This window comes from Mobula birostris, chromosome 4 (assembly GCF_030028105.1).
Source record: "Mobula birostris isolate sMobBir1 chromosome 4, sMobBir1.hap1, whole genome shotgun sequence".
Taxonomy (NCBI): domain Eukaryota; kingdom Metazoa; phylum Chordata; class Chondrichthyes; order Myliobatiformes; family Myliobatidae; genus Mobula; species Mobula birostris.
Genome location: NC_092373.1, coordinates 27,537,641 through 27,558,156, shown reverse-complemented (window position 1 = coordinate 27,558,156; position 20,516 = coordinate 27,537,641).

The following is a 20,516-nucleotide window of genomic DNA, read 5'->3' as shown; positions in this document are numbered from 1 at the left end:
GGATGTGGAATGGGGTCAGGAGTCGAAGACACCCGGGGGAAATCGATGGAGAATGAACAGCTGGGAAAATCATGAGCTCTAACGTGCATATTGGATGATTCATTAAAATAGGCCCTTTTCTTTTTGTTTGCTTTTCTAACCCTCTAGTCAAATTAAGAATTACAAAGCTGAATCGTTTAATTGCATATGGTGTACTGTTTGTTATTTCGTGGTACTGATTTGTAACAGGAGAAAACATCACACAGCATCCACACAAACGAGATTTCATAAGTTTGGTGGGCCGGAGAGGGTCTGCCCCTAGACTAACGGCGCCGGCCAAACCTTGGGCTACACTTCTATTCTACAGTTCATTGCTTCAGAGTTAGGCTTAGTTCCCATAGTCATCATAGTTATGTGGATTTAACACTACCTCAGAAACAATAATGTTATTCACATAGTGTAGTTTCACTGTCACACTAATTAGTATGGTTATGCCTAACCATTGTATTTTCAATTATGTTAAGAAGACGCTTTAATATAAAATTCCTGAAAGTAGTTCAGAAACACTGTGCTGCAACTAATTTGGTGTGAATCAGCCCAAAGTGTTAACTGTTTATTCCACTCCATGGATAACTGCCTGACTTGTAGTGTTCCTCCAGCATTTTGTGGGTGTCTAGATTTCCAGTATCTGCAGTGCACCTTATGTTTAAAGTTTCAGTAATGATGTTTTCCAGAGTACTGGATACTCTCCGCTATGATCTTAATCAAATGTGTTCACCAGCACATTCCAGAGCTTACAGAGTGTACAGTCCAGCTCACCCACATAAAATCTGAGTCTCCCTCACTCTGTGCTCCAACTTGTCAGTGATGGTAACCCGGTGAAGTAACATTGACCACAAGAGATGCTATGCTTTCAAGCAAAAAAATAATTGGAGACATGAGAGATGACAGATGCTAGAATCTGGAATAATGAATGAGATGCTGGATCAGGCGGCATCTGACGAGGGGAATGGACAGTTGATATTTCAAGTTGAATATTTCATCTTCCCCTTGCAGGTGGAGGACTAGCTTTGGGGAACAAGAAGATTAGAAGACACTCCTTGTAGAATTCTTAAACCCTGACCTGCTCTTGTAGCTATTTTGTGCATGTGGCTCTTCCAGGTCACAGTCTAGTCAATAGCAACCCCCCCCCGCCCCCACTGGATGTTGATAGAGATGCTGTGATCATAATCAGTGAAGCTTCTGTTATAGAGTCGTAGAGAAGTACAGCACAGAAACAGGCCCTAGAGCCCATCTAGTCCATGACGAAACCATTCAAACTGCCTGCACAGGGACATAGCCCTCCATCAGGTACCTGTCCAAACTTCTCTTAAATATTGAAGTCAAACTCACATGCACCACTTGTGTTGGCAGCTCATTCCACACACTGACAACCCTCTGAGTGAAGAAGTTTACCCTCATGTTCCCCTTAAACTTCTCACCTTTCGTCTTTAACACATGACCTCTGGTTATATTCCCACCCAACTTCAGCGGTAAAAGCCTGTTGCATTTACCCTATCTATACCCCTCATAATTTTGTATACCTCTATCAAATCTCCCCTCAATCTTCTACATTCTAAAGAATGCGGTCCTAACCTAAGTCCCTATGACCGTAAGATATAGGAGCAGAATTAGACCATTTGACACATCAAGTCTGATCCACCATTTCATCATGGTCTTTTCAATTTTTCCTTATAACTCAGGTCCTCCAGACCCGGCAACATCCTTGTGAATTTTGTCTGTGCTCTTTCAACCTTATTTACATCTTCCCTGTAGGTAGGTGATCAAAATTGCACACAATACTCCAAGTTAGATCTCACCAGCTTCGTAAACAACCTCAACATAACATCCCAACTTACATTGATTTATGAAGGCCGATGTGCCTTTATAGCCCTATCAACCTGTGACACCACTTTCAACAAATTATGGACCTGTATTCCCAGATCCTTTTGTTCTACCACACACCTCAGTGCCCTACTGTTCACTGTAAGATCTAACCTACTGAAGTACAAAACCTCGCAATTGTCTGCATTAAATTCCATCTGCCATTTTTCGGCCCGTTTTTCCAGCTGATGCAGATCCCTCTGCAAGTCATGATGGCCTCCCTCACTGTCTACTACACCCACAATCTTGGTGTAATCCACAGATTTGCTGATCCAGTTGACCACATTATCATCCAGATCATTGATATAGACGAAAAACCACAAAGGACCCAGTGCCAATCGCTGCAGCACACCACTAGTCACAAGCCTTCAGTCCGAGAGGCAACCCTCTACTACCACTCTCTGGCTTCTCCCACAGAGCCAATGTCTAATCGAATTTGCAACCTCATCCTGAAAGCTGAATAACTGAACCTTCTTGAGAAGCCTCCTGTGCGGGACCTTGTCAAATGCCTTACAGACAATATCCACTGCCTTGTCTTCATCCACTTTCCTGGGAACTTCCTCAAAAAAGATTGGCTGGACATGACCTACCACGCACAAAGCCATACTGACTATCCTTAAGCAGTCCATGTCTATCCAAATAGTTTTATATCCCATCCCTTCGAATACCTTCCCATAACTTTCCCACAACTGATACCAGACTCACCAGTCTATAATTTGCTGGTTTATGTTCAGAGCCATTTTTAAACAGCAAAACAACATTGGCTATCTTCCAATCCTCTGGTGCTTCTCCTGTCACTAAGGATGTTTTAAATATCTCTGCTAAGGCCCCGGCAATTTCTGCACTTCACTCTTGTAGGGTCCGAGGGAACACCTTGTCAGGCCCTGGGGGTTTATCCACCTTTATTTGCCTCAGGGTAGCAAACACCTCCTCTTCTGTAATCTGTATAGGGTCCATGAAGTAGATGCCACTTTGTCTCACTTCTATAGATTCTGTACCCATCTCCTGAGTAAGTACAGATGCAAAGAATTTGTTTAAGACCTCTCACATGGATTACACATATAATTACCATTCTGGGCTTCTAGAGGACCAATTTTGTCCCTCGTGATCTTTTTGCTCTTAATATACCTGTAGAATCCCTTAGAATTTTCCTTCACCTTGACCGCTAGACCAACTTGAAGCCTTATTTTAGCCTTCCTGATTCTTTCTTAAGTGTCCGCTTGCATTTTTGTACCCCAAAAGCACCTCATTTGTTCCTACTTGCCAATAGACGCTATGCTCCTTTTTTCTCTTAACGAGGGCCTCAATATCCCTCAAAAATCAAGGATTCCTACACTTGTTATTTTTACCTTTTACTCTGACAGGCACATACAACCTTTGTACTCTCAAAATTTTGCTTTTGAAGGCCTCACACTTACCAAGTACACCTTTGCCAGAAATCAGCTTGTCCCAGTCGACACTTGCTATATCATTTCTGATACCATCAAAATTGGTCTTTCTCCAATTTAGAATCTCACCCCGCAGGCCAGACCTACTTTTTCACGTATATGCTTTGAACCTAATCGCATTGTTGTCATTGGGTGCAAAGTGTTCCCCTACACAAACTTCTGTCGCCTGTCCTATCTCATTCCCTAATAGCGGATCCAGTATCACATGCTATCTCATTGGGACTTCTAAGTACTGATGAAGGAAACTTTCCTGAACACATTTGACAAACCCTTTCCCATCTAGACCTTTTACAGTATGGATTCCCAATCAATATGTGGAAAGTTAAAATCACCTACTATCACAACCTTATGTTTCTTGCAGCAATCTGCAATCACTTTACAAATTTGTTCCTCTAAATCCCCAAGACTGTTGGGTGGTCTATAATATAGCCCCATTAACATGGTCATACCTTCCTTATTTCTCAGTTCCACCCATCACACCCCACTAGCCAAGTTCCCCAGTCTGTCATGGCAGAGAAGTACTGTGACATTTGCACTGACTAGTAATGCCACCCCTCCTCCTTTAATCCCTCCTGCTCTGTCACGTCTAAAACAACAGAACCCCAGAATATTGAGCTGCCGGTCCTGCCCTCATGCTACCAAGTCTCATTAATGGCTACAACGGCATAATTCCAGGAGCTGATCCATGCCCTAAGCTCATCCACCTTTCCTATGATACTTCTTGCATGGAAGTATCGGCAGCTCAGAACACTAGTCACTCCACAACCTTTTGATTCCTGACTTTGAGGTCTTACCAACATCTGTCTCCACAATCTCTCCCCTAACTGTTCTGGCTTTCTGGCTTCCATCCCCCTGCAACTCTAGTTTAAACCCCACCGTGCAGCATTAACAAACCTTCCCACTAGGATATTAGTTCCCCTCCAGTTCAGATGCAGACCGTCCCTTCTGTACAGGTGCCACCTTCACTGGAAGATGGAAAAACCTTGTGCCCTCCTTCTCAGGATTGGTAGCAATCCTGAGATCACAACACTGGAGATTCTGCCCTTTCATTTAGCACCTAACTCCCTGAACTACCTGTGCAGGACCTCAGCACTAATCCTGCCCATGTCAGCAATGCCCACATAGACCACAACCTCTGGCTGTTCACCCTCCCAATTAAGAAAGCTGAGGACTCGATCTGAGATATCCCGGACCCTGGCACCCAGGAGGCAACATACCATCTAGGAATCTCGTTCTCACCCACAGAACCTCCTGTCCGTTCCCCTAACTAACAAAGCCCCAATTACCACAGCAAACCTCTTCTCTCCCCTTCCCTTCTGAGTCACAGAACCAGACTCAGTGCCAGAGACCCAACCGCTGTGAACAAAATTAGAGCACAGAGAAAAAAAAGAGTATGATAGGGGTTGTGGGCAAAATATCTACAACCAAGTGAGGACCCCTCAGTTGACATCTCTTCATTGACTTGATGCAGGAGTCACCTTTTATCTTACTGCAGGTGAAAAGAATGTTGGTTGTCAGTCACACCTTTATTAGGCAGCTACTTTTAATAAAAATGGATGCTGGATCGGGGCGCATCTCTGGACTGCACCTAACACCAGCTAGGATTGTGACTGGAAGGAGTGACGGGTTGAGAAGTCAGCAGATTTTCTTCTGCTGTGACACCAAAAGCTTCCTGCTGTTGTGTCAAGTTACCCTTTCACTATCCGCTGGCAGCACTCAACAACACGCTGAATAGAAATTTGTACAGCAATTAAAGATTGTCCATGACATCTGTTATGTACATGAAATATTAATATTCAGTTCACAATTGATGCCGTTATTTCATTGGCTTGTTTACAAATACTGCAATACTGCTGTATAATCTAAACAGAAACCTGAAGACAGTTGAATAACGTCGCAGAAAGGAGCAGTTTTTCTAGACGAAAAATCCATGTCCCTTTTTTTCTTTCTCTTTTTCTTTATCTTGCCATTCTAGCCCTGTTTGAGTTAAACTAGTATGTACAAACTCATAAACTTTTCTCGGGCTTCCATCTTCATGAATCCCTGAAGATGGTAGTTTGTCATCAAAATGTCAGCTTCAATCGATGGCTAGAAGCGCGAGAAGAGTTTATTCGACGTACATGCTGGGAAAGCTCTACATCATTTTTCAGTGTGTACAAATGTTAGCAGCATCTAGAATCTCTTATCCTGGGGTGCGTCAACTGGTTCACCTGTTGACATGTCTGCTCCACATGAATAAAGTCCTTGGATATGTTGCACAGGTTCCAGTAGAATCCTCATTCTCACCTTAACCCTCTGGATTATTTTATTTTGCTGAAAATACTGAATCTGAGATAACTTCTACACTTAAGTCAGACGTGAACATATTTTTAATCCCTGAAGACGTAAATGGATATGGAAAAATGATGGATGTATAGACTTAGGTCAGAGATCTGTCATGATTGAACGGAGTAATTCCTGGTAATGTCTCTGTGTCTTAGCCTTTGGTCAATTATCTTGAAGTGTAAAGTTTACACTTATGACTTGCAAAGATTCTCAAGTAGGCTTTAACTTTGACTGCCATCCATCACCAGCAGACGTCCCTCCTCTGCACTGATACTAGAAACTGGCAAGAATTTCACAGGTTTCCTGACCTGTTGGCAAGTCCTGTCTTGGCCCAGTCCTGACAAGCCTATGACTGGTGAAACAAGGCTTGCTGCAAATCTCTTGGCCTGTAGCTCCATGACAAGCTTTGGTCATTGAGACCTTCCTGTCCCAGTTCTAACAAAGAGTCCTGTGGCACCTGCAATTTTTCTTGCCAGCCCTATGGATCCCCTAGTCACCACCTGGGGAACAGAGAAGTATATGGGTGTTGTTTTTTTTTTCCTTTCGCTCAAGCAGCCAATAATGTGCTGTACTTTTCTATGACTCTAATTGAGAAGTGATGACTCAACTAATTTACTCAAGAGAACCTTTGAAAATGCAGGGACAACCTAAGAAAGGTTGAAACAATGGCTAATTTCCTGAACATTGCACTCTGAGTCAGTTCCTCCTGGGGATGAGGATAAAACTAAAACAAATTTGTGCCCTCTACTTACCCTCAGTTGTACTAGTTGTTTTTCTGTGCCTGTTCTGAATGCCTGTCATATGGGACCAGGTCACTGGCCTGGATTTAGCTGAAGTATTGAACAAACGCTTTGCAGGATTGTAGAGAATGAAATGCTGCCATTTGGCCAATGACAACGCAAGAGAAGGCTGTCATTAGTTCAGCAGAGATAGTAGTGTAAAAGGGTCTAGTCTGAGAGTAGCCTCCAAGTACCCATCTCTTGGGGAATCTAGAGGATGAAAAAAGTTAATAAAATCCACATCAAGGATTTCACAATATATTCATTTGTTTGCTTTGGATTTGCGACAGAACTGGACAAAACATCCCCAGACTAGAAAAAGAAATCGCTTTCCATCCTGTAATTAAACCCAAAAGATCTCATGTGCCCCTTTCAATTTCAAAAAATTGAAATTTTTGACACAGCAACAATCCTCAGGCAATAGCCTCCTGCTTCTATTTGTCATATCTGGTAAGTTATTGATTACCTTGATCAATTCCTTTAGTGCATCTAACACTAATGCATGATAATTGGTACTAATCTCCCTCATAATGATAAATCTGTGCAAGAAACCTCCCAAGAACGATTTCTTTGGTCTTGCTGTTATTCCATGATGAATTCAATATCATTAAAATCCTTGCTAACAAACAGATGTGGCTGTTAAGTCTTAACCAGAAAGAGAAATAGAACCAAAACATTGGAGGTGGAATATCCTGAAAATAAGTGAACTGTTACTTAAATTGCTGAAAAGATCAAATCAATATTCAACTGAAAGGAAGACTGATAGTGACATTTCCCAGATAGCTTCCCTGACGATTTAATAAGCTTATTAACTTTAACATCCAATGACTTGGTTACATTTAAAGTCGGCACTTAAAACAGAGGCAAAAATAATTGGGGAAAGAGCAGATTAAAACATTATGCTGAAAGAAGATTGAGTCTTCATTATTAAATATACAAATACAAATGTTCTGTTTGCAGTTAATTCTGTTCCATTAATTTGTCTCCTCCCTACTGAATTAATCAATTTATGATAACCCCATAATTCAAAGCATCCAAATTAAACTTATTCAAGACCAACTCTGTTTCCAGGGTAACACATGTAAAATGAACTCAGCACGTCAGGCAGCACCAATGGAAAGGAATAAACAGTCAATGTTTTGGGCTGAGACCCTTCATCTGCTCTGGATTTCCAGCATCTGCATAATCTCTTATGTTTCTGTTTCCAGAGGTAGGTTTTCATTTTGCTGATCATGAGTAAAACTGGTGGCATGGTAGCATAGCGGTGAACACAATCACCTTATAACACCAGAAATCAGGGTTCAATTCCAGCTGCAGTCTGCAAAGGTTGTAATTTCTCCCTGTGACTGCATTGGTTTCCTCTGAATGCTCTGATATCCTCCCACATTCCACAGACATACAGGTTGGGGTTAGTAAGTTGTGATTACGAGATGTATAAAATCACTTGTGGGCTGCCTCCAGCACAATCCTCACCGATTTGATTTGACGCAACACAACACATTTCACAGTATGTTTTCATGTTTCGATGTATATTTGACAAATAAAACTGATCTAATCATGTAATCATGATGGCTGATCTTGGAGATGCAAGGGACTGCTGTAAACTGGAGCAGAAATCGAACTGCTAAAGGAACTCAGTGGGTCAGGCAGCATCTGTGGAGGCAGAGGGATGATTGGCATTTCAGGCCACGACCCTGAATCAGGTCAGGTTCCTCTGCCTTCACAGCTGTTGCCTCATCTGCTGAGTTCCTTCAGCAGGTTGCTTATCTCTCTGTGACTAAATAAAGCAGAGCTGTTTCTTCATAGTGTGGTGGAATCCCCCACCAGTTTCATACCTAACAAGCATGTTGAAAACATTACTAACTTAATTTGCATTTTATTAAAGAACAACCCAGTCCTGAATTTATCTAAAAAATACATAGATTGGTGCCTTCAGAACCTGAATCAGGATTAATATCACCGGCATATTTCATGAAACTTACTAATTTTGCGACAGCAGATAAATATAGAGGAAAAAAAACTGAATGACAGTAATTGTGTGTGTGTATATGTGTGTGTATATATATATATATATATATATGTGTGTGTGTGTAAATTAAATAGTTAAATAAGTAATGCAAAAACAGAACTAAAAAGTAGTGAGGTAGTATTCAAGGGTTCAATCTCCATTTAGGAATTAGATGGCAGAGGGGAAGAAACTGTTCCTAAATCACTGAGTGTGTGCCTTCAGGCTTCTGTACCTCCTTCCTGATGGTAACAATGCGAAGAGGTCATGTCCTGGGTGATGGGGGTCCTTAACGATGGACGTCACCTTTCTGAGGCACTGCTCCTTGAAGGCATCTTAGATACTACAGAGGCTAGTACCCAAGATGGAGCTGACTTACTTTTACAAATCTTTGCGGCTTACTTCGATCCTGTGCAGTAGCCTCCCCACCACACCACCCCTACCGCCATACCAGATGGTGATGCAGCCAGTCAGAATACACCCCACAGTACATCTGTAGAAATTTTTGAGTGTTCTAGGTGACAAACCAAATGTCCTCAAACTCCTAATGAAATATAACTGCTGTCTTGCCTTCTTTATAGCTGCATCGATATGTTGGGACTAGGTTAGGTCCTCAGAGATCTTGACACCCAGGAAGTTGAAATTGCTCACTCTCTCCACTTCTGATCCCCCTCTGAGGATTGGTATGTGTTCCCTCATCCTGCCCTTTCTGAAGTCCACAATCTTTGGTCTTACTGACGTTGAGTGCAAGGTTGTTGCTGTATCACCTCACAACTAGCTGGTATATCTCATTCCTGTACACCGTCTTATCACCATCTGAGATTCTGCCAACAGTGGTTGTATCATCAGCACATTTATAGATGGAATTTCTGCTTTGCCGAGTCACACAGCCATGGGTGTAGAAAGCAAAGCTCAGTGGACTGAACACACATCCCTGAGGTGCACCAGTGAGGTGGAGATTTTATTACTAATCCACACAGATTGTGGTCGTCTTGTTAGGAAGTCAAGGTTCCTGTTGCACAGGGAGCTACAGAGGCCCAGGTCTGTAGCTTTTCAGTCAGGAGTGTAGGAATGTTCGTGTTAAATGCTGAGCTATAGACAATAAACGGCATCCTGACATAGGTGTTTGTATTGTCAAGGTGATCCAAGGCCACATGGAAACCCATTGAGATCGCATACACCATAGAACTATTGTGGTGATAGGCAAATTGTGGAAGGGAAGTTGTCCTTTTAAAGCAGGTGGAAACTTCTGACTGTAGAGAGATTGAAAACTCAACCTTTTGTGCTACTCATATCATACAATGTCAACAATAAATCCTTCAACTAACCTCAACCCAGTGTTTGCATTGTCCCATCACCTTAAAGAAACACCGGCTCTCTCAGACCATTGATGTTAATTAGGTATCTTGGTTCCTTCCCAAGCAAAGTGGTATAAATTCAGATCTCCTGGCTCTGTCCTTCAAAACTGCACGAGACAATTATCCACATGACTTTTCAATGGTCTGTGTGTCTAAACATGTTTCCACACTGTCACGACTAAACTTTAATATTCGTTATTCTACAATAGAGTATGCACATACAATTACAGATTCTACATAACCCATGAGAAACCTTCCACTGATGTACGCTAGTTATTTTTCCAGTAGGAATTCAACAGTAGTCCAGCATATCTAAGTGCTTTACATTAATGGGGAAAAGAAATGTGAGTGTGTGTAGTTAAATTCAGTTCTCCCTTGGTATGTATTTTTAACACAATGAATAAACAAGAATAATGATTTACATAGTTCCTTGTCAATGATTTCCTTCCATTTCTATTGTTATTTTCCCAATTGTTTTAACAATGAATTCCAGTATCGCAACAGGCATGCACTAACTTAAATAAATTACAGAAATCTCCAGCTAGCAAATTGCTTTATCATTAGAAATAAAAGCTGGGAAATGGTTGCTGGGTGTGCTCTCAGACAGGCACTTTCATTGAAGACACTAATCCACTTATTTCAATTTATTTTAAATGGGTTAACACTTCCAACAAAATAGCAGGAAAAGAAATTTAATTGGATTGTGTTAAGTGTTTATATGAAACTTTGTCTATTACCTTTCCGATTTTAACCAACATCAACTGTATGTGATAATTTAGTCGCACGATCTTGTTTAGCCCAATGGCAATTTTTCCAATATTTCTGCTTTTATCACTGTCTGTTTACTTAAAATTTAAAAATTGATTGAAACAGAAAGGCCAAATCCAAAATATGATAATACTAATTGAAAATCATTTTCTATGTCCAGTTTTCTTTCCCCCTCGCAACCACTTACCATTAGCATTGTACTTCATTCCTTGAAATGTAATGATTATGAGGAATACAATGCAACTTTCATTACTTTAAATCTTGCTTTTCATTAAACATGTTTTTTCTTGACTGTTAATCTCAAGAACTGTTGAAGGAAGCTGTTAAAATTAATGCTGCTACAAGGTTGAATTAACATCAGTGCGTGTTATTAGGAAGGCTGCTGGTGATACAATTTGCCAGAGTAACTGCTACTACACAGTATCACCTTGCCGTCAAGCTCAGAATAGATCATAAGTCAAGATAATGGAATTTTCAATCAATGTCTTCAAAGGCAAAGCAATTCTGTGAGAGGTGGACAAACTAAATTACAAATGAAGGGAAGTTTTGGAGAAGAATAAACCTCATGAGCTTTGTGTAGCTATCATTAAGGACTCCCAACACCCAGGGCATGTTCTTTTCCTACTACTCTCATCAGAGAAATACAGGAGCCTGAAGGGACATTCTCCACATTTTAGGAACTGCTTTTTTATTCCCTCTGCCATCAGATTTCTGAATGGTCAATGAACCCAGCCATGAGCACTACCTCACTATTTTTGTTCTCTTTTTGCATTACTTAATTTAATTTTTAAATATATATTTCTTATTGTAATTTATATGATTTGTATGCATTGCACTGTACCGATGCTGTGAAGCAACAGATTTAACAATAGACAATAGACAATAGGTGCAGGAGTAGGCCATTCAGCCCTTCAAGCCAGCACCGCCATTCATGGCTGATCATCCACAATCAATATCCTTTTCCTGCCTTCTCCCCATATCCTTTCACTCTGCTATCTTTAAGAGCTCTATCTAGCTCTTTTTTGAAAGAATCCAAAGAATTGGCCTCCACTGCCTTCTGAGGCAGTGCATTCCACAGAACCACAGCCTTCTGTGTGAAAAAGTTTTTCCTCAACTCCGTTCTAAATGGTCTACCCCTTATTCTTAAACTGTGGCCTCTGGTTCTGGACTCACCCAACATCGGGAACATGTTTCCTGCTTCTAGCGTGTCCAATCCCTTAATAATCTTATATATTTCAATCAGATCCCCTCTCATCCTTCTAAATTCCAGTGTGTACAACCCCAGTCGCTCCAATCTTTCAACATATGACAGTCCCACCATCCCGGGAATTAACCTCGTGAACCTCCGCTGCACTCCCTCAATAGCAAGAATGTCCTTCCTCAAATTTGGAGACCAAAACTGCACACAATACTCCAGGTGTGGTCTCACCAGGGCCCTGTACAACTGCAGAAGGACCTCTTTGCTCCTATACTCAACTCCCCTTGTTATGAAGGCCAACATGCCATTAACTTTCTTCACTGCCTGCTGTACCTGCATGTTTACTCTCAGTGTCTGATGACCAAGGACACCGAGATCTCGTTGTACTTCCCCTTTTCCTAACTTGACACCATTCAGATAGTAATTTGCCTTCCTGTTCTTGCCACCAAAGTGGATAACTTCACATTTAACAACATACTGTACGTCAGTGATGTTAAACCTGATTTTGATTTTGATTCTGTCTCTGGTGTTCTGAAACACGCACTTCCTCTGGAGGCAGCAGAGACTTTTTTTTCTGAAGTTCTTCCTTAATTAGTCACAGATTCTTCAGCTGCACTTTACTCATTATTTTCATTTGACTGTTTGTTTAAAAGCTAAACCTCATTTAAATAAACAGGCTGTGTTTTTGATGATAAATATGGTCAATTCAAGTTAGATTTGAAACAACAGTTAGTCCTGACGAAGGGTCTCGGCCTGAAACGTTGACTGCACCTCTTCCTACAGATGCTGCTTGGCCTGCTGCGTTCACCAGCAACTTTGATGTGTGTTGCGTAGATTTGATTTGATTTTAGCACTACCAAATGATTTACACTGATGTTAGCTGTTCAGGGTTTTCCCCCCAATATTGTTACTTTGCAGTCCAACAGCTAAAAAATGCCATCTCCCTTCAACTTAGTACAAAGCAGGATGCGGTGTAAGCAACACACACAAAATGCTGGGGGAACTCAACAGGCCAGGCAGAATCTATGGAAGGGAGTACAGTCGACGTTTCGGGCCGAGACCCTTTGGCAGGACTGGAGAAAAAAGGCTGAGGAGTAGAGTTGAAAGGTCAGGGGAGGGGACAGAGCAAGACAAGGTGATGGGTGAAACCTGAAAGGGGGGGAAATGAAGTACAGAGCTGGGAATTTGCATGGTGAATGAGATACAGGGCTGGAGAAGGGGGAGTCGAATAAAAAAGGTCAGAAGGCCATGGAAGAAACAAAAGCGGGGAGGAGCACCAGGGGATGCGATGGGTGGGTAAGGAAATCATTGAATTGAATTGACTTTATTATTTACATCCTTCATATACATGAGGAGTAAAAATCTTTACACTACGTCTCCGTCTGAATGTGCAATGTGCAATTTATAGCAATTTATAATAAATAGTATGTACAACAGGATAGTCAATATAACATAGAAATATAGTTGTGTCAGCATGAATTAGGCAGTCAGATGGCCTGGTAGAAGAAGCTGTCCTGGAGCCTGTTGGTCCTGGCTTTTATGCTGCGGTACCGTTTCCCGGATGGTAGCAGCTCGAACAGTTTGTGGTTGGGGTGACTCGGGTCCCCCAATGATCCTTCGGGCCCTTTTTACACACCTGTCTTTGTAAATGTCCTGAATAGTGGGAAGTTCACATCTACATCTGCGCTGGGCTGTCTGCACCACTCTCTGCAGAGTCCTGCGATTGAGGGAAGTACAGTTCCCATTCCAGGTAGTGATGCAGCCAGTCAGGATGCTCTCAATTGGGCCCCTATAGAAAGTTTTCAGGATCTGGGGGCCCTCACCAAACTTCGTCAACCATCTGAGGTGAAAGAGATGCTGTTGTGCCTTTTTCACCACACAGCCGGTATGTACAGACCATGTGAGATCCTCAGTGATGTTTATGCCAAGGAACTTAAAGCTGTTCACCTTCTCAACCCCAGGTCCATTGATGTCAATAGGGGCTATCCCGTCTCCATTCCTCCTGTAGTCCACAACCAGTTCTTTTGTTTTTGCGACATTGAGGGAGAGGTTGTTTTCTTGACACCACTGTGTCAAGATGATGATATCTTCTCTGTAGGCTGCCTCATTATTATTTGAGATTAGGCCAATCAGTATAGTGTCATCAGCAAATTTAATTAACAGATTGGAACTGTGGGTGCAACACAATCATGGGTATACAGAGAGTACAGGAGTGGCTTAGTACATAGCCCTGCATTGAGAGTCAGAGGGGCAGAGGTGAGGGAGCCCACTGTTACCACCTGCCGGCGATCTGACAGGAAGTCCAGGATCCAGGCAGGGCGAAGACATTGGAGGAATCAGTACACGAAGGTAGTGTGCGGTTTATGGTGAGTGATCACCTTAGTCATTTTTCTTATCATAACAAGACCCTGTTGGACATTGTTAATGTGGGATGCTGCAAGTCCGATTCACTGATTAACTGGTGGATGGCAGGGGCAGATGGCGGGGAAGCTGTGTAGCCTCGGTCATAGCAAGGACTAGGCTACAAGCTGCAGTATCACCTGTTCATAGCTGCCCAGGAGAGAGGTGTCAGAGTTGGTGTGCTCCACCAGAGGCAGTGTGGCACTGTGTCCATTTTGGAGTCGGTGCTGTCCTCCAGTGTTCGCTGAGCAGATGACAAGTTGTCTTGATTTTGACTGTAGAAGACTACAACATTCAGGGACTCATGGTCTTGGGCTGTATTTTTTGTACTATAATTTACTAATCTCTTGTATGTATTTGCTACCTTATATGTGCTATATGTGCCTTGTACTGTGTGTGACTGTTAGTACTGTGTTTTTCACCTTGGCCCCAGAGTAAAGAAGTTTCATTTGGCTGTATTCATGGCTATTCATGTATGGTTGAATGACAACTAAACTTGAACTTGCACTGAAATCATTGTTGAATGCAGGATGCCTTGGGTTTCATAAATGGAATCAAAACGGGATTCTTTGTGGCTGTATTGAAAAAGTTGCCAGAGCATTGTCTGTTCAGTAATGGGCTTAATGAGGCACTGAGAGATCATTTAGTTTGTGGAATCTTACAATAAAGTGTTCAAAAATGGTTCCTAATTGAAGCACAGCTCAACTTTAAAAGAGCAGTTGGAATAGCTGTATCAATGGAAATCGCAGGTAGAGATGCATTGTAGTTGCAGTCACTGAACATGAGCAAATTTACAATGACTAAACAGAAACCGGCCTGGGCAAACAAATTGTAGGGCTCAAGTATACCAGAACCAATGCAGGTTTAAATCTGAAACTTGCAGAAAATGCAAATAAAAGGACACATATAAAAAGTGTGTCAGGCAGACAAAAATAAATGGACTGTACAGGAAGGAGATAAAGATAAAGAGTCAAGTTGCAGTTTCAAAACCAGCACTAATCTGCATGTTGTTGATGAAAAATCTGATAATGATGAGAGTGTCACAAGCCTCAGCAGCCTTGAGATTTACAATGTGAAAACAGGAGACAAGCAATTAGGTTTGCACCGGAAGTGAACAGCAAGTTAATTAAAATGGGATTGGATACTAGCTCAGCTGTTTCAGTCATTCCACAAAATGAGTTTGAATGGTATTACAGAGATACTGAACAAGCCTACAGATCTCCAACTAAGAACTTACACTGGAGAAAAGATAACTCCTGTGGGAATGGCATTCATAACGGTGAAATGCAACAACCAACACATCACCTTGGGCTTGTATGTGCTAAAAGCAGGAGGACCAGCAATGAGGGCCCATGAGTGGCTGAGATAACTGCAACTTGATTGTAGATCCGTCCACCATTTGCATGCCACATCCCCTGCAATGGAGTCAACTGAAAGCAAAGTAAGAAAGGTACAGGATGATGCCACAACAGTGTTCAAGGATGGCATTGGAAAACTCAAACATATCAAGGGCAAGTGGTGTTAAATGAAAATGCCACACCTGGGTAGTACAAAGCCCGTCCTGTTCCTTATACCATCCATGATAAAGTAGCCAGTGAGCTAGATCACATGGAGGCTGAAGAAATTCTTTCAAGGTTGAGTGGAGACCATGGGAAACTGGTAGCCAAGGAGAATGGGTCTGTCAGGATCTGTGGTGAGCTTGTCACCATCAACCCAGTACTGAAGTTAGATCAATACCCTCTCCCCAGGATAGAGGATATTTTTGCAAACATTTCTGCAGGAAAATACTTCAGCAAAGCGGATTTAGCTGAGGCCTGCCTACAGCTGGAGATGGAAGAAGAGCCCAAAGTGTTTCTCACCATAAACGATCACAAAGGGCTATATTGCTATGATAGGCTTATTGCTGGAGTAGTGCCTGAACCTGCGCTCTGGCAGAAAGCTCTGGACCAGGTGTTGCAAGGCTGCCCAGATACTCAATGTTACCAGGAGGATATCATTGTAAATGGTAAGGGTGACAAGGAACATCTCCAAAATCTCAGAAATTGTTAAAAAGTTAAGATTATGGGCTCAAGGCATGACACAATAAGTGTGAATGCTTGTTGGAAGATGGTTGGTGACAGACAGAGTGGTTTGAATATCTCAAGTAACTGCTGATTTCCTGAGATTTTCATGCACAACAGTTTACAGAGAATGACGCAAAAAAAAAAAACCAAAAGCATCCAGTAAGACGCAGTTCTGTGGCCATGGATGAAATCAGCTTGTCAATGAGTGAAGTCAGAGGAGTATGGCCAGACTGGTTCACACTGACAAGAAAGTGACAGTAACTCAAATAACCATGCGCTACAGCAGTGATGTGCAGAAGAGCATCTCTGAAGACAGAACACGTCAAACCTTGAAGTGGGTGGTCTGCAGCAGGAGAAGACTACAAACATACAGAAGTACATTCACTTTGATCAATAAATTTACTTTAAACTTTGAAATCTGAGTGTTACATCAACATGGCTTCCTTTCTCGGGAAGGTCAGGTACAGGCCAAGTCAAGCCGGGCGCAATAGGCACCAGAGCGTATCGAAGCAACTGGACCCAATGTTTGGACAACAATTTAAGCGCAGGGCTAAATTGAAAAGGTCAGGTATAGGCTGAGTCGAGGCAGTGGGGTCCAGACACTAGAGTGTATTGAAGTGGGGGCCCAAGGCAAGGAATGGACTGATTCAGCCTACTGATTCCCTCTGGGCTGAACCAAGTGTCTGTGGACAAACTGTCTTTGCAGTCTTCAGTTCTGAAGGCAATTTTCTTCTTTTAATTGTTTGCATGATTTGTTTTTTTTCCCTGCACATTAGGAGTTTGACAGTCTTCTTTTTTTTAATGCTTTTTTTTGGGTGGGGGGGGGTTGTTTCATGGCTGCCTGTTAGGAGATGAATCTTATGTTTGTATAATGTATATGATAATAAATGTATTTTGAACTTTGAACTTTTTCTTAGCATTTATCTTTGGTCTATAGATTATTATTCATAAATTCCTCCATTTTTTAAAATAATTTTACATTTCTAAGACAGTTATTTTTGGAATATCTCTACCAAAACATTTGGGTATTTGTGTATTTGCAGAATTATCTGCAGCTTAATGTGAAAAAGACTAAGTTGCTGGTGGTAGACCTGAGGAGAGCTAAGGTACCGGTGACCCCTGTTTCCATCCAGGGGATTAGTGTGGACGTGGTGGAGGATTACAAATACCTGGGGATACGAATTGACAATAAACTGGACTGGTCAAAGAACACTGAGGCTGTCTACAAGAAGGGTCAGAGCCGTCTCTATTTCCTGAGGAGACTGAGGTCCTTTAACATCTGCCGGACGATGCTGAGGATGTTCTACGAGTCTGTGGTGGCCAGTGCGATCATGTTTGCTGTTGGGTGCTGGGGCAGCAGGCTGAGGGTGGCAGACACTAACAGAATCAACAAAATCATTGGTAAGGCCAGTGAGGTTGTGGGGATGGAACTGGACTCTCACGGTGGTGTCTGAAAAGAGGATGCTGTCTAAGTTGCATGCCATCTTGGTCTATGTCTCCCATCTACTACATAATGTGCTGGGTGGGCACAGGATTACATTCAGCCAGAGACTCATTCCACGAAGATGCAGCACTGAGCGTCATAGGAAGTCATTCCTGCCTGTAGCCATCAAACTTTGTAACTCCTCCCTTGGAGGGTCAGACGCCCTGAGTCAATAGGCTGGTCCTGGACTTATTTCATAATTTACTGGCATAATTTACGTATTACTATTTAACTATTTATGGTTCTATTACTATTTATTATTTATGGAGCAACTGTAACAAAAACCAATTTCCCCCGGGATTAATAAAGTATGACTATGAATATTTACTGTTAGAAAAGTAAAGATGTCCAATCTCTTTATAAAAACTTTGGGCCAATAAATCAATTAGCACCTGAATTAGTAGTCCTGAAAAGGGTCACGGTCCAAAATGTTATCTGTTTGTTCACATCCACGGATACTACCTGAGCTCCTGAGTTTTGCCTATGTTGCTTTGGATTTCCAGCATCTGCAGAATTTCTTGTGTTTTCAATTATCTCCTGTTTTTAAGGGCATATCAAACATTGATGTACAATTCACTTTAATCTGTCACACAAAGACCTTGTCAGAATCAGAAACAGGTTTATTATTACTGACAGATGTCATTTCGTGGCAGCAGTACAGTACGAGACAAAAAAATTTCAATAAGAAATAAAATAAATAAATAGTACAAAAGAGTAGTGAGATAGCGTTCATAGATTCAGGGAACATTCAGAAATCTGATGGCGGAGGGAAAGAAGCTGTTCCTAAAACATTGAGTGTAGGTCTTCAGACTCCTGCACCTCCTCCCTGATGGTAATGAGAAGAGAACATGTCCCAGACCATTCATGAAAAGTTCATTGCCAGCATATATTGGAGTTGTTGGGTGTTTAATACAATGAAGGGCATATTGTAGCAGAGTCTGTATTTTACAGAGACATTGCTGATATTGGGAGACTTAAGCTTGCCGTGCAGTGCCCAGCATACAGACACCAGACACGGAGTTCTGCGGTGCTGGCTGACTCCCTCACTGGAGGAGTCATTATGGCAATGATTGGCATGTAGGGAGAGTCAGCACCTCATCCCAGCCAGGAGACATGACATGCCATGCCCATCTACAAAGATCTCATCCTCAGAGAATCTTCAGGGGCACCTTTCAGTTGCTGAGCCCCCCTGATGCACAGTTTCTTCACAAACTCAGATTTCCCCTCTCAGTGCTCTCTCTGATGAGATCGAGATCACCTTGGCTCTTAACTTCCTGCCATAGCAGCTCTCCTACCATGTCTGTGGCAGAGCTCTGCCTTGTCTCCTAACTTGCTGCTCACCACTACATCTACAAGGTCGCCAGGCGCCTCGTGGATGAATATTGAGGAATACACTGCAGATACTCCATAGATCAGGTCAATGCACACAGTCTTTTTCACAGAGTTGGGGAATCGGGAACTCAGAGGGCAGGGACTTAAAAAGAGAGAGGAAGGATTTAATAGGAACCTGAGGGGCAACTTTACCATAGGGTAGTCAGTATTGTTACATGTCCACAGTTTCGTTTTCCTGGGAATCCATAGTTTTGTTTACTGTGGGCATCACATGTCCCCAGTTTCGTTTTACTGGGGGTCCACAGTTTTGTTTCTGTGAGCGTTACCTTATGACGTATGCCAATGGTATAAAGAAATGTGGTCATAGTGCTGAGGAAGGAGTTGAAGGAAAGAGAGAAGAGAGTGAAGATTGCAGACTTCCAGCTACCAGGGAACAGCTCACAATCGAGAGGGGTAAAGTCTAATGCTTACACTAACCCAAAGGATTGGGTTAATCAGCAGCACACTGTGCATTGTGGAGATGTGTCTATCCTTTGTATGATCCATGGGTGTGGATTTCGTGATAGCCACTTTGTGAAATCGCTCCTCGTGATCTTCAGAAGAGTATTCCTCGGCTGGGATCTTCAGTAACCGTCTCTTCGTTCGCTAGCCGCGGAATCTTTGGAATTTGTCGTGATCGCCTTGTGGCTGCATTGTGAATCCACAAGTCTCTCCTCTCAGCTATTTTGTGAATTACTGGGACTCTCTGAATTGCCACTTTAAGACTGTGCTTGAGTAAGATTTGTTAAGAACGGGTTCGAAGTTTGACTGTAAGGGAGCTATAGGCGCATAACACTGTTAACTTCTGTTTAAGAAAGTAGTTTATTTAATTTTCTATATTTTTGAGTAGATGTAAATAAATATAGTGGCTTTAATATTAAAACCCGACTCAATTTGTCATCTCTTGCTGCTGGTACGTTGCGAAATCATAACAGTATACAGAAAGTACTGCCGGGGGAAGTGGTTGAGGCAGATATTTAAAAGATACTTGGATATGTACGTGGATAGGAGATGTTTAGACCAGGGGTTCCCAACCAGGGGTCCACAGATCACTTGCTTAATGGTATTAGTCCATGGCATAAGAAAGCTGGGAACCCCTGGTTTAGAGGGATATGTACCAAACGAGGGCAAATGAGACAAGCTTGCATGGGAAACCTAGTCAGCGTGGATCAGTTAGTTCAAAGGGCCTGTTTCCACACTGCATGACTGTGGTAAACCATATATATATATATGTTGTAACACACATAAAAGTTGCTGGCGAATGCAGCAGGCCAGGCAGCATCTGTAGGAAGAGGCGCAGTCGACGTTTCAGGCCGAGACCCTTCGTCAGGACTAACTGAAGGAAGAGTGAGTAAGGGATTTGAAAGTTGGAGGGGGAGGGGGAGATCCAAAATGATAGGAGAAGACAGGAGGGGG